Here is a 19,074-nt window from a genome sequence, read left to right as displayed (position 1 = left end):
TGATGGAAAGTTGTTATTTCCAATTGGTTGGTTTCCAACTACTGAAAAAAATTTTCAATATACCGAAGCCTCGATAAAAGTTTTCTTATATCATCAAACTTATTTTCGAATTTTATTCTGCCCATAAGGGTCTCTGAGTTTTGTTACGTGATACATTTAGGTTAAAAGCAAAGTTGAATTTGTTACGATAAAGGTTTGCGTAAGGATGTATTAAGGTGCGTTTTTGGGTACAATTTTATTTGCTTTTTTACGTTTGAACGCAAATGTAAACCGTTTTTACGCGATCGGTACTAAACTCGTATGCAATAAAAGCATTGTAGCAGCTATCGTCGAGCCACAAAAATTCACTCAACAATTTGGCGAGTCTGACGCGAGGATAGAGAGCATTTCCAGCAGACGTTGGTAAATTTCAACGATTTCAACGGTAGGGGAAACTCTAAAGCAGATACTAGAGACCCACGTTCGTAAAATCCTGCACCGTTGAAGGTGTCCGTTGGTCGTGTCATTCTCATAAATACATAATTGTTACTAGAGGCAGAACTAGCCGTTGAAAATCAACGCTATGCTATATAAAGTTATCTAAAAATAGACAAAAAATACTCTTCTTGCTTTGCATGTAGTGATCTAACTTCTAGGCAAAAAAAAGTTTTAAGCAGTGGAAATAAGCTTATGATCGGAGTCTGGAAATAAAAAGGAAGGTAAATTTTAATTCGGTTGCTTACTTTTTTAGATAATTTTTCACTTAAAAATTAAATAACATTGCAGTCTCTGGATAGTTTAACGAGTACAGGACCCTTGTACTATCATAATTTGTTTTGCGTTTTACCATTAAGGCTTATACAAATTTGGAAAAAAGTTTATGTCCTGGTCTCGAAATATTGTTCAAGGGGGGGGGGGCAAGAAAAAAATAACCTATAACCTATAAACCTATAAAAATAAAAATAACCAAACCTTCAAAACCGAAACAAAGGAATAGAAACCAGTGTTTATTTTTCCATATTAATGCATATTTAATACAAAAATGTTGTACAGTACTTAAATTTTAGTTCAAACCGAATCAATCATTGAAATGTTTGGAGAGATAAACCGTTACGACTGCCTAGCAATGAAAATGTTATTCCAATTTAATTCCAGTTTCGCACATTGCCATAATCCATACTAAAACTCCATTCTTAAAGCAGAAGAAAATGCACAGTACAAAAGCATAACTTAACATGACTTGATTTGATGTTAATATCGGGGTCACCATTGATCCCAATGATAATCACAACATGACAGTAGTCCGAAAAGTTTCGAACAATTCAGTAACATCCTTTCTGCATGCATTCAATGCATGGTAAAATATTGTATTTGTAAAGTAAAATTGTAAGGTTTATGTCCCCAACATCCAACATTAGCTGAAGTTTTTGGAGCGAAGTTTTTTCTTCTTTTTTAATTTTAGGATCCAACATTAGGGTAAGTTCTTGGATACTATGGAATGAAACGACCAATTTGAGCCCCGAAAGCACTGAAAGCTGATATTCCGGAGTGTCTAATTTGTTGTATTTCTATTTTAATCTATCTTCTACCGATGGCAGCATAAAATAACCCTTCTGCAATTCGGAATATATCCCTCAAAAGCGGTACCAAATTTCACTAATATATTGTTTAGTTTATTGATGCGTCAATCTAATTCGGTTCTTTTAAAACAAGTTAAAATAAAATGGAATAAGATTTAAAGTAAATGGAGCCAAAAGTCTGATTTCAACCACATCTAATTTTCGGCTTTGGGACCGCCTGTGACCTGTAGCAGGAATCAAAAAACTTAGTTGGTGAAGGAAAGTTGATCGAGACTAAGCGGACAATTACTTTAACTTTGCGCATATTGGGTAATTTAGAGATGTAAACACGGTGAACTGTAAAAAATCTGCTTATCACTAAAGAATGCAACATAATATGTATTACACTTTATTTTTTTGCCCCTTCAATTTTCGAAAATTTTTGAAGGGGGGGCGACATAAACTTTTTTTCAAATTTGTATAAGCCTAATGTGCTGCAGTTCAATCCCTTACTTAAGATTGAGAAACTATGAGATTACAGCGAACAACATAACAAAACAAAAAAAAATGGAATAGAATTAGAAGAAATGTTCGTACCTGCTTAATACAGATTAGAAGTCAATGAATTGACGAATTATTTTAATAAAATTTATTAGAAAAATTTATGCAATGTTTCCTTACGTTCACAAACCTCTCCTTAGCCGGTGTGAAGTAAACAGCCGAATTTAAGCTACCGTACATTTTTTAATGATTATGTTGTTGATGCATCTTGCAAGCTGCCGTTTCCAACAAAAAGGGTGAATGGAGAATTGAGCTCATTTTAAAATGTTGAAACACGAAAAGGGCTCATCCGCTGCAGTTGTTGAACACGGGAAATAACAGCACAGCATCGTGCCTGAAAGGAGCCTGCACCCGCAAAAAAAAACATGAAACAAAACGAACGGACGAACAAATTCTCGCTCAACAAGATGGATGTGTTGGTAGATAGAGAGTAAAGCGCAGGATAAGAGCTGCTTTTTGGCTTAATTAGCTAGTTTAGACTTGAATGGCAACGACCGATGCTTTTCTTTTTGCGATGGCGGTGATTTGAGCATATATACTGGCTTTCCGGATTGTACACAAGAAGCATCCTGCTTTTAAAATTTAAAAACTAATTTAAAGGATTTTTTAGCTTTTGGTGCTTTAAAGCCTGGTTCTTGGCTGTTTCACTGGTTAGGGATTTTGTACTCGAGCGCTTTTTTAACCCTACTTTGGAGTACAAACTGTAGTTAAGAACAGAGCTTGAATCAAATCCTTTGATTCAACAGATATAATGAATTTAAGCAAAAATAGGTTTCTAGACTAGATTAAAAGTTTCGTCGTTTATTTATGAGTTCTGAAATTAATTCGTTGTTGTACCCAGTTTTTTATCAAATTGCCGCAATTAATACTCAAATTTCGATTAATATTCGTTTTTTCGCTCATACATCAAACCATATTCATACGAAAAATTCGGACCGAAAAATTTCCATCGAAAAAAAACCGGCAAAATTCAAAACAATTTGTCAGCATAATTGTTTCGAACAAAGTTAGCCCTAGCCGATCGGGGCTGCCACGTCGAACAAACAACGGCATACCGAAAATTCCGACAACTGCTTCCATCAATCACCTTGCGACGACGACGACGACGACGGACGATACGAAAGCCGGTGCTGCTGCAGCAGCAGCAGCAGCTGGCTGATGTCATGCCATAACCATCCCTTTGTGACAATACCTTCTACCTTCCTTTATACCGCCGAAAAAAGCTGCCCAGCTGCTGCGGTTTAAAGGTGCGTGGGAGGGTCGGAACTTTTTCCGGAATCGATCCTCGTCAAGTCAAAACTGTCTGTAGTGCGTCGGTTGGGCAAATTATTGTGTCATGTTTCCGAGGAATGAATCTTGTCTATATTTTTAGCTTTATTTCGGGTCGAGCTTGTTTTCTGCGAATAAAAAAAAACGAAAACCTTTACAGTTTCGCTAACAACCCTCGCAACGCTCTGCCTAGGTCATTCACCTCCATTCACGGTGCTGCTAGGTTCAGGGTGTAATCAGCAGCGCAAACAAATCACAGCCTAAATGGACGGTTTTATCTTGTGCCAAGCGTGGAAAACTGGCTAAGCCAAAGTGAACGAAAAACCGATTGGAAATCCGAACTAAAAAGTGAGCATTCTATGCCGATAATCCCAACCATGTTTGTGCGGGGGCTGGAAATACACGGCCAATCGGCGGGAACACGATGAATTGAAGTTGTTTTTGGCATAATTGATGTTTTCACCGGTGAACGTTTCACTTTTTTGTCTTAATCGGGTTGGCGGGTTAAGCTTTTTTCCGCTAACGTGATGAATTTCGGGCACCCCACTCAACTCGAACCAACCGGGACTCAGCCAGCCAACACAGCAGTGCCCTGCGAAGCCTCTATGTGTAAACATTTCCATTCCATCCTGGGGGAGAACGTTGAACAAGAGGATTTGATGTTTTGATTTGTTGGGGGCTTTTTACTTTTGTTTTGGGTGAACTAAGCATAGCTTTTTGAATTGTAATGCTTAAAGTGATAAGTTTAAAAGTGCTGTTTGGTGTTTACACTTGCGAAAGAATTCATTCGAGATAAGCGCGTGCTAGCATCATCAGTGCTGAATAATGGCTTTTCGGGGACAGACTGAAGTTCTAGCGTCTGCCTCTCAAATTGAAGGGTAATGAAAAACATGAGGATTGTTCTATGGAAAGAGAAGCACATTGTGCACAAGTTTCATTACCGTTAGCAAAATTAACGCAAGTCATCATTTTGAAATGTTGCAAAATTTTGATTTAACAATGATAATCTGACATTTTAGCTTGATTTCGACAACTTTGGCATTCTCGCACTGAATATCGAACCGTTCGTCGTCGAAGTCGATTTTGCTCTACAGTCGCCAGTTGCTTCGTAATACTGCGTTAGAAAGTGTCGTTAGAATTAGGTTTGCCTTTTAAGCAGCGAAACAAGTGCTTTTGTTCGGGTTAATCCGCTTTCAAGATCAACTTGTGCCCAGACGGAGACGTTCAATTTGGTGTCATTCCCGAAATAGAAGTAGACAAAACACATTCCAGCGTGTGCTTCGGAAAAGTAGTTTTTATTCTCTGTTCTCTTTCTATTCGGACTTATGGAACAGAGATATTTACTCAGAAGTGCCGCGTATATATTCCTGCCCTTGTACGGGAGATTGACAGTGTAACTAACGATCCTAGTCTGATCGTAAAGGACCTGCTGAGTTTTGGAATTGGTCGATTCAAAGATTCCGTTTCGTACATGTTGTCGTTGAATGTTGAATGTAATATATGGTTCGGTACGACCATAGATGAATTGAATGGTTTGGTAGCACCACTTAAAAGTAAAATGATTAGATGCAGTCACTAATGAATAAAGTATATGGTTTAATACGATCATAGATAAATTAAATAATTCGGTATGATCATTATTCAATAAAGTATATGGTCCGTACGATTATTGATTATTTAAACGATTCGGCACGACCATCGACAAGTAAAATAATTCGGTACGATTATTGTTGAATGATGTATATGGTTCGGTACGACCATAGATGAATTGAAAGGTTTGGAACGATCATTTATAAGTAATATGTTTAACCATCGCGTAATTAAGTCAAATTATCGCCAAATAATTGGAAATGAATTCCTTTTAGTTCTACTATAAGCAATTCTTACGTCACGAAGACGCGTATTTCGGTTACGACTTGCTACCTTCAAACGCGTATTTATGACGTAAGTCAAATTATACTAGAACTAAAAGGAATTTCAATTAGTTTAAGATACTCGTAAAGAATTTTCAATTTTTCAGATTTTTAAAGCTGCATTACATTCTGAAAAACTGCAGTGCATTTAAGTGCCGTTTATAAGAAATAGCATGAAGCCTACTTTTTCCTTATCTGGTAACACTGAATTCAATGTGCCTGGGTGCAGATACGCATGGGCCATTAATGATGTCAATGAAGACTGTTATATTGAAAAGAGAGACTCAGTAGAATAGTCTAACGAATCATCTTCAATGTCGAAAGACCCGGAAATTTGTGTTTTCTCTCAGAAAAAAAATCAATGATTTGGGGGCAATGCGCTGGGACATCCATCCGTTTTTCGCCAATTACACAGCAAAGCCTAGGTGCTACATTCCGTTATCGAAACTTGACCTTCTGTTTTTATACGTTTTTATACAGACTTCGCAGCCAGCTATTAGAGTACAGGACAATTGCAGGGCCGGTTGCTACGATCCTATTGACTATAACAGCCTCTACCACCCGAGATTCGAACATACGACGACTGGCTTATTAGGCCAGCATCATACCTCGAGGCCAACTGGGAGGTTCTGGCCTTGGCCGAAGAGTTATAGAAAATAAATAAAAAGTCCACGGACGGCGTGGTCACTCATGCACCAATACGCTCACAGATACGTCGAACGTCGTAATTGCCTATTCCCGTCCTATCCAACACAAATTATTAAAAATATGAGCATTTTTACGACACACAATGCAAAACTAGTTATTCCTTAATATTTTAATTTGTTGTCTATCATACGCGATCTATCAAAGCGAGCTGAGATTTATTTAAATGCTTTTTATCATTAAAGAAGTCCTACCAGCCAAATCCCCTATGTTTTTTTCGCGCAACGAAGAAGAAAATGTCGACTAATCGTTTTAATTTCCGTCATTCATAAATCAAAATAACTCATGCTAGGTATTGTCGTTATTCTACAGCCAGGAAAACTTGTCTGACCTGCAGAAATTTTGCAGAATAACTTTTGTCATGCCGTCCTACACAAATAGGGGAACTGGGGGGAAAATGAACACCCTTAGCAATGTCGCCATTTGCTTCCCCAGGAACCAACCAAATGCTGAACGCACTACATGAATTGAAAGCTGGATTCATATTCCACGTAGCAAAATATAAAGATGTTTGAAAAAGGACGATTTGTCATGAAAAATTCCTTATTTTCGAAAGTGTCACATACGAGCCTGATTTTTTTCGTGTGGGTAAAATGAACATGCAGTGAGGGCAAAATGAACATGTCATAGCAAACTAAAGTTAACATGCAGTTTGGATAAATTAAACATTGTTTTACCGTATCATTGTTCTACAGAAGCTGTAGATATTCAACAAGGCTGCTAAAATTAAAATAGGACTCCACAAAGTTAACATAATGTATCTTCGCCACGTTCATATAATGCTTGACTTTCAACTCGCTTATTCCGTTATTTTTCGAGAGACTCGATCATTTTTATTGATTGAATTGTAATTAGGTCCTGGCTGCTGATATATGGAAAATAAAACATCATTATACACATTGTTCATTTTGCCCCCATAGTGAAGTGTTCATTTTGCCCCCAAAACACCAATTGTTTTCTAGTGTTTATTATAAACAAACAGTTGATAAAAATATTTGGTATTTTCGACAGATCCGCAGGACAGTGATAAGCAAACAACACTAAATGATACCAATAGTCGAAATTTAATTTGTTTCGCCAATAAAGCTTATATACTATTAGTGGAAATTACCATCAGCGTCAGATTTCAACAAATATTTTTTACTTTTTCAATTTTTTTCACATTAGAAAGCTTATGATCACCACATATTGTCTCAAACAGCTTGAAATACTTCTAGGAGAAGATACCTATTGATCTGGTACAGATTTTAATCGGTTTACTGGCAATTTGGCTACCTGTTCATTTTACCCCCCCTGTTCATTTTACCCACAGTTCCCCTACATGTGCGTTAGATTCGTAAACATTGTTGTGATTTTTAGTTCGGACAATGAAAAATTTTGACGGACGGATTTTAAAACGGTACGACGAATTTAAGATATAGAGTCCGTTGCGTAATTTCAATAAAAAACCTTTATTAATCGCTTTTTAGTGAATTCAAAGGGAACGGATCGGAAGGTAAGTGTGTTTGAGTCAAATCAGCAGCAGAACTTTTGGAGTATTCATTAAATCCACCTAAGAAATGATGAAAATTAGAGTGACTTTCCTTACTACGACGGGAATTAGAAATAAACCCTATGCCATCTTGCTCAATTCTGTTATTTTATTCAAAGCTGAGAAAATTTTGTATTGAAAATTGCCCTTAAACCTTCTACTTTATAAAATTTAGTAACTTTCCAGAAGTAAAAAGCTTTGAAATAAGTGTTTCTCGAGACGTTTTTATCGAATTTGTTTTAAAAAAGTGTGATAAAGTTAATTACTTTTATCTACCAATTTGAAGCTCTGATATCGTTTTACAATTCATTCTTTGGCGTCAAATGCCTTTCTGTTTTAGTTCGTTTCGGTAATTTTAAACGTATCGATTTTGGCTACTATATACTATTTTAAGTACAGCAGTCCCTCGAATAACGCGGTGGGTAGTGGTGTACGCTCAGGGCGATTTCTTAAAGAAAAGCAAGGCCTAGGTGCCTCATTCCGTTAACGAAACTTGACCTTCTGTTATTTTTATACGACAGACTTCGCAGCCAGCTGTTAGAGTGCAGGACAATTGCAGGGCCAGTTGCTGCGATCCAGTCTCTCCCAGTCGAGATTCGAACATACGACGACTGGCTTCTTAGGCCAGCGTCATACACCGAAGCCAACTAGGGGCGATTTTTTAGTTGTCCATTAATCAATAAAGTTGTAAAGTTTTGGTACATTGTAAGTATGTGATATAACCTAGTCAACTACCAAAAATCAACTTTATTGGTCAATGGACAGCTGAGATATCGCGTACAGCACCACCCATCGCCTAATTCGGAGGATTAGGCTCCTGTATCTGGAAACTGCACGAATTCAGACTTCATGCATAACAAGATCATCGCGTGCGAAAGACACGGTCTAACACGTATGAAAAACAACGACAGCAACAACATTTTTTTTATAATTGAGAGCTCGTCTCCAATTTTGCTTGCATAATCCTGCAAAACTCAAGACGGTTAGGTTTATCCGCAGCCAGCAACACCTGTACCTGTAGTGCAGGAAGGATTCTTTTTTTCCCGTACAGCACGCTCCACATCTTCCAGTGCGCGACGGGGCTGTTGCGCAATTTGGCTTATGCTTGTCCTGTGATCATTTATCTCACAAACCGCAAAATTTCATGGTCAATCGCTGCCGTTATTTGCTGATGCTGCTCTCCTCGAAGTCTCGTTGAAAACAACGTTTCGTTGTGCGTTGTGCGTTGTCGTAAAAATTCCTGAATTAAAGTCATTGTGTAACAAAACGAACACTTCTAGATTTGTGTTCACACCTAAAATCCTTAAATCTTAAGTCTACCTCTGAGCAAGATTTCGACTATGTAAGAATGGACGGAATTATGGACGGGGGATCACTCATAGGGGAAAGTTTTCCCTGATGTGGATATTGCAGATTGCCAGCAACCAGCTCCGGATAAGCTATCAACTGTGTAAGGTACTAAGCTCCAAGTCTTCGGAAGGAGCGGTCACTCAGAAATAAAATTTCCTCGCTGGGCTGTCGTTGCTTAACAATTAGCGCCGCCATAGCAAAGGTGAACAAGTAAAGGTGGGCCCGCGAGTTCTTCCGGAGAATACATTTGGATCTCGACAAGTTTGCTTCGTCGTTGTTTTCCATACGCATCAGACCGTGTCGGTCGCACGCGGTGATTTTGTGTGCTATGCGTGATGTATGGGCTCGTGCAGTACTCTGACTCTATTTCAACACCCAAAACGATACGTTTAAAATGAAATTGCAACGAAAATAAAAGAGATAGCCGTTTAGATCAAAGAACGAATTGTAGAACGATATCAGAGCTTCAAATTGGTAGATAAAAGCAATCAACTTTTTATCACGCTTTTTACATGTAGGGTAAAGAACTAGTTTTAAGCAGTCTAAGCGGGTCACTGATTGTTTTACCTTATTACAAGCGATGGGTTGACTAAGTGAGGGATATCAGCATACCAATCTTCTTGCTATCTTTAGTTCTTCAAGCTGTTACCATTGGAAGACACTATTGTTGAGCTAAACTTTTGATTTTTCGCTTTAAAAGTTGGAGTGGCGGAACTAATTTTGAACAGACCGAACCTATTTTCACCCGCAAGGTGCTTTTTTAAACAATCCTGAAATCTGAATTTTTTACGTCCCCTTAAAAAATCCCTCGAACTTTTCCCCCTATTCAGTAAGTTCGCGTTCCTATCCGCGACCTACTAATCGGCATCTGATGCGTAATCGGCATAGCGTATCGGCATAGATGCGTAAAATGCCATCTGTCTAAATTGTTTATCGGGGCATACACTCACCGCACCGTTCGGCAAACGGTATTCGTCGTCTCTTTTATTCTCTGGTGTTCTTATGGGAAACTGCGAGTTTGACGTCTCACTCGCTGTTCATAAGGATGGTGGGAGAACAAAAGAGGTAAACATATAGCAGTACAAACGATCCGACTCAGAACAGTGTTGTCAAAGCAAATAACATTGAAACACATCGTTGCTTTATTAAATCACTGTGAAAATCTTCGAAAATTATTGAAAAAGCTGTCTTTTGTGTTGTTTTTAATAAAGAAAAATTAATTATGAACATACATTTCTTTTGAAAATATTGAACCACGTTTTCACCATAGGATGTTTCAGTTAATTTCAAACTTAAAATTCTTATTTCCAGAACCGAAGCAGTGTCTTGGCAACACGATAGTTCATCAGTTGTGCTGCAGCTGCTGCTACTGGTGAACAGGTTCCGTCAATTCAGAATTTGTTATCAGTTTTGTTAGAAAATAAATGTATATCTAATGGCAAAATGAGCCAAACAGTAATATTTAGGTTGCAGAGCACTTACCGTAAGCGTACCTAATTCTGCGCACCGCATATTTTCCCTAAAAATCGTTGCATTCTCAAATGAATAACTCTATGTACACATATTTTTCTAATTGTGTTAGGCCATTGCAAATTATTTTTAAAGTTTTTCTCACCCCCCCTTGGAAATTGGCTTGAAAAATCAGGGGCAAAAAAAATAATTTGTAGGATACGAGTTAACTTTTTTGTAAAATCATTTGTCTGTGGTCTTTACAGCCTGAAAAACTCGGAAAATGAGTGTACGAGTTGAGTAAATGCTTCTAGCACGGAACAGAAATGGAAATTCGAACAATGGAATTTCCGAAAATCGGCCAAAGAAATTTTCTTTCGTTTTTGACCTTTTTCCGGAGATTTTTCTATGGAAAATAATAACGTACCTATATATTAAGAATAGATTTGGTTTTCACGTTTAAACTTTAAGTAAAACTGTCTCAAATTCATATTTTTTTTGCTCGATTAAAAAAGTCTCTTTGTTTTTTTTTGTATAGAATTGTTGTATAGAATGCAAGATAGAATTATCAAAATTTTTGCACGTATATTGCCTCCACTTTGGTACTTATATGTTCTTATGTGGTGTGAAATATAACTGTTTCGTGCGGATATGATTTCGTGTCTCTCAGTTGCAACTGAAATATACAAACCAAATTGTTTACTGGGCAGTGGCCCAACACCGGACGCACAAAAACTTTATAAAATATTTGTAATGGCCTTAATTAAGATAAAAATTTGCATAAATTTGGAAGTATTGACTGAAATGTGGGGTGCGCAGAATTAAGCAACATGCGCCGAATTAGGAGCGTTTACGGTATATATGCTTGTAGAGCATCTTGGGAAAGGTCATGAAACTAAAAAAACACTCGCAAGCCAGAGTCTCTAGCACCTTAGAACCAACATATAAAGATGTTATTCCACAGTAATTACCAGACAATGTTGCATTTATTTCATATTTCAAACACTGGAAAATGTAAAATATTTTCGTGGATTCCGGGAATTACTTTTGTCAAAGAGATATATTGTAATTTTTCTGTACCGGTTTATAAAGCGCACTAGCACGTTTTCTTTTAATCTACAAACGGTATTCCATCAGGGTCTACATTAAATGATGTTTTTCGCTTTGAAAAACCAGCTTTGATATCAGCTTCGCAGAATAGAGTTGCACCAATATTAATATAATAGGTATACGAGGAAATTACGCATCGCATCACAAGTTGTTTGTTGGTTATCAGATTTAGAATTTCGAATAAATATTTTAGACTGCAGGCCAGGATGTTTGCGTTTTTCGTTGACGAAAAACGTTGCGATTCGTTTTGGATTCTGTTTCAGAACATTTTGCATGCGCCTGACGTCACTGGAATAAATATGACTATTTTTGTATAATTCGTCGAAGCATTCTGAAAACCAAAGTCTAGAAGTAGACCAATGCACAGTGGTCCAAAAGAGTGAAAAGTGGAGCTTTTTTTCTAGTGTCTTTTGCTTTCATTTTATCATTTATGGTCTTTTGCGCTTCTGTTCGTATGAATATACCCCTTAATCTAAAACGGTCAAAAGTTCGTCATCGCTTACTATAATGGAAATAAAAAAATTACTTTTTTGTGTTAGGAAATATAGACGTAGTTTCTTCAGCAAAGTTGTAAATATAGTAAAAACAAGCAACTTTGTTGAAGAAATAAAATTTCTATCTTTATCGTGTGCTGAACTATAGGGCATATTCTTTAAAACTTTTTTAAAAATTATTTTTTCATGCTTAGCTTTTGTTAGTTGCACTTTACAAGCATACAATGTTCTAGGCAATTATCGAAGCGCTCAAAATACATAATTTTGCAGAAGACCACAAATCTCTTGGATCTTTAGTTGCTGAGTTATCGCATATTCAAGCTTCGAATTTCCATAGCTTCACGAATCCATGGGGTAAAATGAGGCAAGCGGATTTATGAAATCAGCACTTCATCTTAAAGCTTAAGTCGAGTACTATAAATTTGTATGGGTTCCGCTTGTCCCCAACCACCCAAATGAGAGTACGGCAAGCATACGTTTTATGTGTTTCGCGTTCGCTAAAGGCTCGATGCACGTCCATTTTTTTGTGTTAGTAGATAGACACATGCTTTCTTCGGCAAAGTTATGGAAAATATAAAGGTAAACAACTTTACTAAAGAAATGACATTTCTATTCCTATCGAGTGCAGAGCTATAGAGCATTTTCCTTGGAAATTCTTTAAAAATAAATTTTTCATACTTAGCTTTTGTTGGTTGCACTTTACAGGAATATATGGTTCTAGGCGATTATTAAAGGACTAAAAATACACGTTTTTGCAGAAGATTGCAAATCTTCAGGACCTTTCCTTCCGTGAAGCTTTGAAAATTTAAAGTTTGAATATGCGATAACTCAGCAAGTAAAGGTCCAAGAGATTTGCGGTCTTCTGGAAAAACGTGTATTTTAACAGCTTCGATAATTGCCTAGAATATTGTATACTTGTAAAATGCAACTAACAAAAGCTAAGTATGAAAAACCAATTTTTAAAAGAAGTTTTTAAGAATATGCCCTATAGTTCAACACTCGATAAAGACAGAAATTGTATTTCTTCAGCAAAGTTGCTTGTTGTTACAATATTTACAACTTTGTCGAAGAAACTATGTCTATATTTCCTAATACAAAAAAGTTATTTTTTTATTTTCATTATAGTAAGCGATGACTAACTTTTTAGTTTTAGATTAAGGGGAATATTCATTCGAACAAAAGTGCTAAAGATCATAAATGATAAAATGAAAACAAGACACTAGGAAAAAAGTTCCACTTTTTGCCCTTTTGGACTACTGTGCAATGTGGCTTTATGAGCAGTAGACGAATTGGCGCGTATATATGTAGAAAATTCATAAGCATTGTATTAAAAAAGTCTAGGTACAGCTAATTTCACATCAACAAAGCTATCATTTACAGCCCAATTCACATCATGTAGAGATTCATTTAGAGCAGAAAAATTGGCTTTGCTGAAGTTTAATTCGTTAGCGTACTATGAATTTTCCATACGATGCGGGCGGTGAAACATTCAATGTGAGCAGGAGCAGGGGATGAAAATGAACTACTTCGATAATTGCCTTATAAGCCTCAGGTGGAGAAACAGATTATTTTCAAAGTTAATAGAAGCATAAACTAAATTATTCTTGTTGAAATAGTAGTTTTAACAAAAAGTGAATTCAAAGGCTTTCCTTGGACGTCTAAAGTGTCCTATGAGCAATGTTTTGTTCGTGGTGCGTAATAAATCCTATAACTACGAATAAACTGGGAAACCCACCTGCACCCATCTTCCCAACCGCAAAAGTTCGCTTCAGAGACATACCGGAATTGTGGTAAGGAATAAAATCAACAATCACATATACTTCCATTCACACTTTTATTACCAAAAATATCCAACAAGGCAGTAGATTTTAAATAACGCTACAGTTATCGTTCCAAATTTGCCCATTTGCTTTGTCCCAGATGCTAAGAAAACATACGCAAATGGCGTCTTGTACTCCAAGCGGGCGAATTGTGTTTTTTTAAATGCTCAGATGTCATTACTAGAAAATTGGAAAGTGCTGTGTTGTATAACAGCCATTAAATAAATTATTTAAAAAGTTTTTACGTCTGACGATGCACATTTTTGATTGTTCAATTGTAATTTAAAACTAATCAAAATTAAGTGCGATCATGATACACACATTTTCAAGTGCTATTTTGCTTCCAGCAAAGGAGTAGTTCAATGCTGCTGCGTCGTGTCAAGCGTTCCACATTTGAAAAGAGCATAACGCGTGCAAAAATGCAAGCCAGCTCAATCGCACAGGACGAACGTACGAACGGGTCGGAACGCCTCTAATGTGATCTACGATACCTACCGACCAACGATTGCCATGTTCGCCACATTCATCATGCAGGGGAAAGAATCTATCACCATTAGAAATGTGGCCGAACCGCCACGGGACGGTTCGTTACGAGTTAGCCCGGACTGGTTCCAGCTGCTTGTCCCGAAGGGATACTGCAATTGAGATCCATATATATCCTAACATAGAAATAACACACTGACCACCATTCCGCCTGACGATGGTACGTCGGCAGGGAGGACCGAAACGTCCACCGATTTTTTCGACTACTTTCCTGCAGCCTTCACGCGGAAGGACTATCGAGCTGGTGGAAAAACAAATGTGTGACAACTGTTTCCCGGATCCGGAACGTGTGTCTCCGGCACCGTGTCGAATGAAGCGTTCCGCTTTTTCTGCCCTTATTTGTGGCTTCGATTGCAGTTTTATTTGCGGCCTGTCCAACCAGCACCAGCACACTGCAGCTGCACTGTCATTGTGCATTTGAAGTTTGTGTTCCATTGTTCGAGAGCAGCGAGCACGAGAAAACTTGCAAAAAGTGCACTTTTCGGAGCAATAAATTGTGGTAAAACAAGTGGCAGCCCCCCGGCAGCAGCAGCAGCGGCAGCGGAGGTGCCATGCAAATTGTTGGAATCGAAGTTGTATTTACAAGTTTCGATTATCTTCGAGTGAATGCATGAAATAGATTGTTTCCGCGAAGGGATGCGGTGGTTGGTTGGAAAAAAATCGCTACAGGAAACGTTAAAAAAAACAAATCTTATCTGCACCAGATGCATCGCGGTGTGCCAAACTGCTCGTTAGCAATATAGTAACAATGAATGAGACGAGGGGAAAATAGATGGATACATACCGGGGACAAAGGAAATATTTTCTATCCATTTCCTTGCGGTTGCTGTGCTCTGTATGGAAATCGAGTGAGGGTAAACCGTGCTTTGTTTCCACCGCAGAACAAATGGCTGATCGTTAATGCAAACTACAGAGTTATCTGCTTTATGCACGTTTTGTTGAATCAGATAAAAAATCCAGTTTTCGCTGAATTAAACTCTATGCAAAATCGACAAAACTAGTTTTGAACAAACGTTGTAAGACCGGCGCGGGGAAAAATTCCTAAAGTTAGAATTTACTGCAAATTAAATTTTTCAAATTATAATATTAATGTTAACAGTTACGGTAAATAAACAAGATCTAGCTCAGTCTCCTTTACCCTTTCATCCAAACTAAATTGTGCGTAACACTTCACTTTTACCGAAAAACTTGCTAAGCTGGGACAGGTATACTACAGCAGAAATCTGCCAGTAACCTACCACTGGCGAAAGTTTGTTCGTTTTTTTGCACCACCGTAAGTCAACCGCTTTCGATAGAAGAACCAAAAACCACACCCGCATTATCAACGGCAAACAAAACCATACATAACTCGCAGCTTTTCGAACAAAGCATTCATGCAACTTGCAGCATCTGTCCCGAAACAGGAAAATATGTTGGGAAACCGCTGTGTTCTTCGTCGGCATCGTTCCTTTTCGCGTTTCATCCATCATCAACCCTTCACAGGTCGTTTGGGTATGCCAAACAACAGTAATGCAACAAAACAGCATTCTACTCTACTCGAGCCCCACCCCAGTTACTGCTTCCCCACCGTATCACTATCCGATTTAGTTAGGATACTCGTCTGTCTATCATTCCACTGATAGACGGAATTCTTACCGATCACGCAAGCCAAGCCAAGATGCTGCACTTCAGGGTGAGGATTTACCTGCTAAACAAGAGCTGTAGCCTCGGGCAGCTAATTCATCATCACCTCCTCAGATACCGTCACGGAACTCGACGCTCGACTCTATCTCACACGACTAAGGCGTTGGTAATAGGATTCTCGTTAGTGCAACAAACCGACAATGGAAGGAACAACAGTTCATAAATAGTTTATTTTCGATAACCACTCGTTTCTCCACTGCCAGCGGGTTTCCACTGACTGTAGCCGATGTAGTACCAACCAACTCCGATTGTTCTGCTTCGGGATGTTTAACATAGAACCGAAAGTTGGTAGGGTTGTTCGACCGTTTCCCGCTTTGATCATAACGAAATCTACAGTTGGCACAACCCCATCGTTTTCTTAAGCAGCACAAAAGCTACCCCTTTCATCGCACACGGAAGGCGAATTGTTTCCTGAGGAGCTTTTTATTGTTTGCTCCAGTTCTTCACGTAACCTCACGAAGCTGGTAGCAGCCGGAGTTCCTCCAGCCCGTCTGAGTTGGCAAATGTTTGCGGAAGGACCTGCCTAGCCGTGCCCTAGCTACTAGGAGCGGAACAAACACACGCACACACACATCCACACACCCACCTGAAAATGTTGGCATCGAATGCAGGTTTTTCTTCGTCCATCTGCTATCGGACCAAAATACCTACAGGTGTAGGTATATTTTAGTTTTTCGCTTATTTTCGAATGCCTAACATGGGACCGGACAAGTGCACCAAGTTGGGTTTTTTTCTATCAGACGCTAGCAAGAATTTTCGACTATTGTCCTATTGTCGACCTACACCTACACATTGGAAGAGTAAAGATGAACCAAAAGTTGAAAGGCTATGCAAATTCAATTGTTAGAAGAACGACCAACAAATTGGCTTTGGTTTCGCTAGCGAAAGTCAAGCTGGTATTGTCGGTTTCTGCTACAATATATTTCAATATATGCTGCTACAATATATATGTGTTTTGATATTGAACGAAAATTCGGCAATGGGCATTTTCTATCTTTTTTTATAATGGTAGTTTTTATAAGTGACAGAGGGAACAGTAGACAAAAGTAATGAAACAAAGATGTTGAAAACAGTGGAAAACTAGGTAAGTGAGGGTCATTGAAGTAACGCTTATTAAGTTTGTATAACGTTTCTGTTATTGGTAAAAAATAGGGGAAAACGAGCAAACTGGAGTACTTCCCGATGACAAACAGGACAGGGATGGGAACCAGACGATTCTCCAAAAGATTTTTCATAAAATCATTTATATTTAATTAGCAGTTTCTGATTTGCGTCCTTAGTTGGTTAGTTTTTTCCATTGTGCGATGCTTCGAAGTTTTTCAGTAATTTTTTTTCAAGCGAATATTTAGGAAATACTGCTAAGTACTGGTTTTATAAATAACTAGCTGAGTGCCCGAACTTACTTGGGCTTCTTTATCTCTTACTTAAAGGGTGTCCCACATCAAATTGCACCACGGAAGAAACGCTGTAGAAAATTACCCATTTGGTATTTTCTCTTGAACATTTGAGTAGAAGTAGTTTAAAGTGTATTGTTTACACTCTATTTTTATCGCGATCAGTTTTTCGAAAATTGGAAAAAATAGCGTCACCCAAAAAGCAACGTCACGAATTTATTTTGCGCAAGCTCCTGGAAAATCCTCAACTCTTTCATCATGAATGACGAGACTTACGTCAAGGCGGACTTACGGCAGCTTCCGGGGCTGCTGTACTTCACCACCCAGCACAAGTTTGATGTTCCGGAGAAAGTAAGGATGCAGAAACTTACATAGTTTGCCAAAAAATACATCATGTGGCAAACGGAGTCCGCCGTTCGTGACTACCGGGAACGGGCAGATCTACCTCAACGAGTGTTTACAGAAGCATCTGCCTTCTCTGTCGAAACAACACGATCGGCCCTACGATCTTCTGGTCGGATCTATCTTCGTGCCAATATTCAAAGGATGTATTGGAGTGGTACGAAGCCAACGGAGTCACTTTCGTACCCAAGGACATGAACGCCTCCAACGCACCGGAACTAAGGCCCATCAAGAATTCAAGGCAATTATGAAGCAGGCACTACGGAAGCAAGCATCCCAAGGAGGTCAAGCCTGAGGAAACCATGAAGAAAAAGTGGATTTCCGTACAGATGAAGCTGCAGCTAGGTTGTACAAAGTTTTTTGAGTGGAGTTAAGCGTAAGGGGTGAGCATACGGTTATGGTATTAAAGTTGAATGAAACAAATATGCCAAAAGCTTACTAGTGGATTATATTTTGTTGTTTGAAAGTTTGAAAAAGATCGGTCAATTAGGTAATTTTCTACTGTGTTTCTTCCGTGGTGCAATTTGATGTAGGACACCCTTTATTTTGACCTCCCCTTGTTAGCAGCCACCTCCCCTTTTGTCAATCCACCAGTGCTTATTCCCTTATGCCAAGGAACATGTTATTGTAGTTTTCGACTGAGTAACTTTTCCGAGTTATGTTTTTTGGCTTTGTAGTCAAATTGCTGATAAAAATTAACATTTTTCTTCTATTTCCGACGTTTCGGTTTATATTAAAAGCCTCTCAAGGATTAGAAAACTATCGTTTTTCACCTATTGGCTCTATTTAGTTGAGCATTAACGGTCACTTTTTTATACGGTGCTAGCATTCGTTTATGTATCAGAACTTTGTATAAGCTTATCACATAATATCACAATTTTAAAGAAAAATCTACAACGTATACAGCCCTATGGGTTGAATGAAAGGGTGACGTAGGACTATGTTATATAATACATACTTGTTGTATTGAAAACATGTTTTACTCGATGAAGCATTACTTTATGTCAGATTATTAGGGCTAGGACTAATGTAAACTGCATTTCTAGCATGTGTATGTTTATGAGTACCTGTGAGTATCATCGCCTCCCGCTTGGTTCGCTACAACAGTGAGCAGGTGCGCTACGGAAACCGCTCGTGAAGTTTGGACCTTCGTTCGTTTTTTGTTGATGAGTAAATTAGCTAAAATGCCATCCCAGAAGGCATATAATTTTCATGGCATTCGAACTTCACGTAAAAGTTTAGATTAAAAATTATTTATCCTTCATTTAATTCGTTTGTGACCTTTAAAAGGGCCGTTGCTTACAAACAACCA

General features: G+C 38.2%; 1 protein-coding gene across 6 annotated transcripts in view; it reads right to left on the bottom strand.

Moving 5' to 3' along the window:
- The window catches only part of LOC128738885 (collagen alpha-1(XVIII) chain), a 591,219-nt gene that overhangs the window by 221,638 nt on the left and 350,507 nt on the right, over positions 1-19,074 (bottom strand). The gene's annotated exons all lie outside the window — the stretch shown is intronic.

The sequence above is a fragment of the Sabethes cyaneus genome, chromosome 2 (genome assembly GCF_943734655.1).
Source record: "Sabethes cyaneus chromosome 2, idSabCyanKW18_F2, whole genome shotgun sequence".
Classification (NCBI taxonomy): domain Eukaryota; kingdom Metazoa; phylum Arthropoda; class Insecta; order Diptera; family Culicidae; genus Sabethes; species Sabethes cyaneus.
The sequence above is the reverse complement of the archived record's forward strand: the minus strand, read 5'-3'. Positions and strand labels throughout refer to the sequence as shown.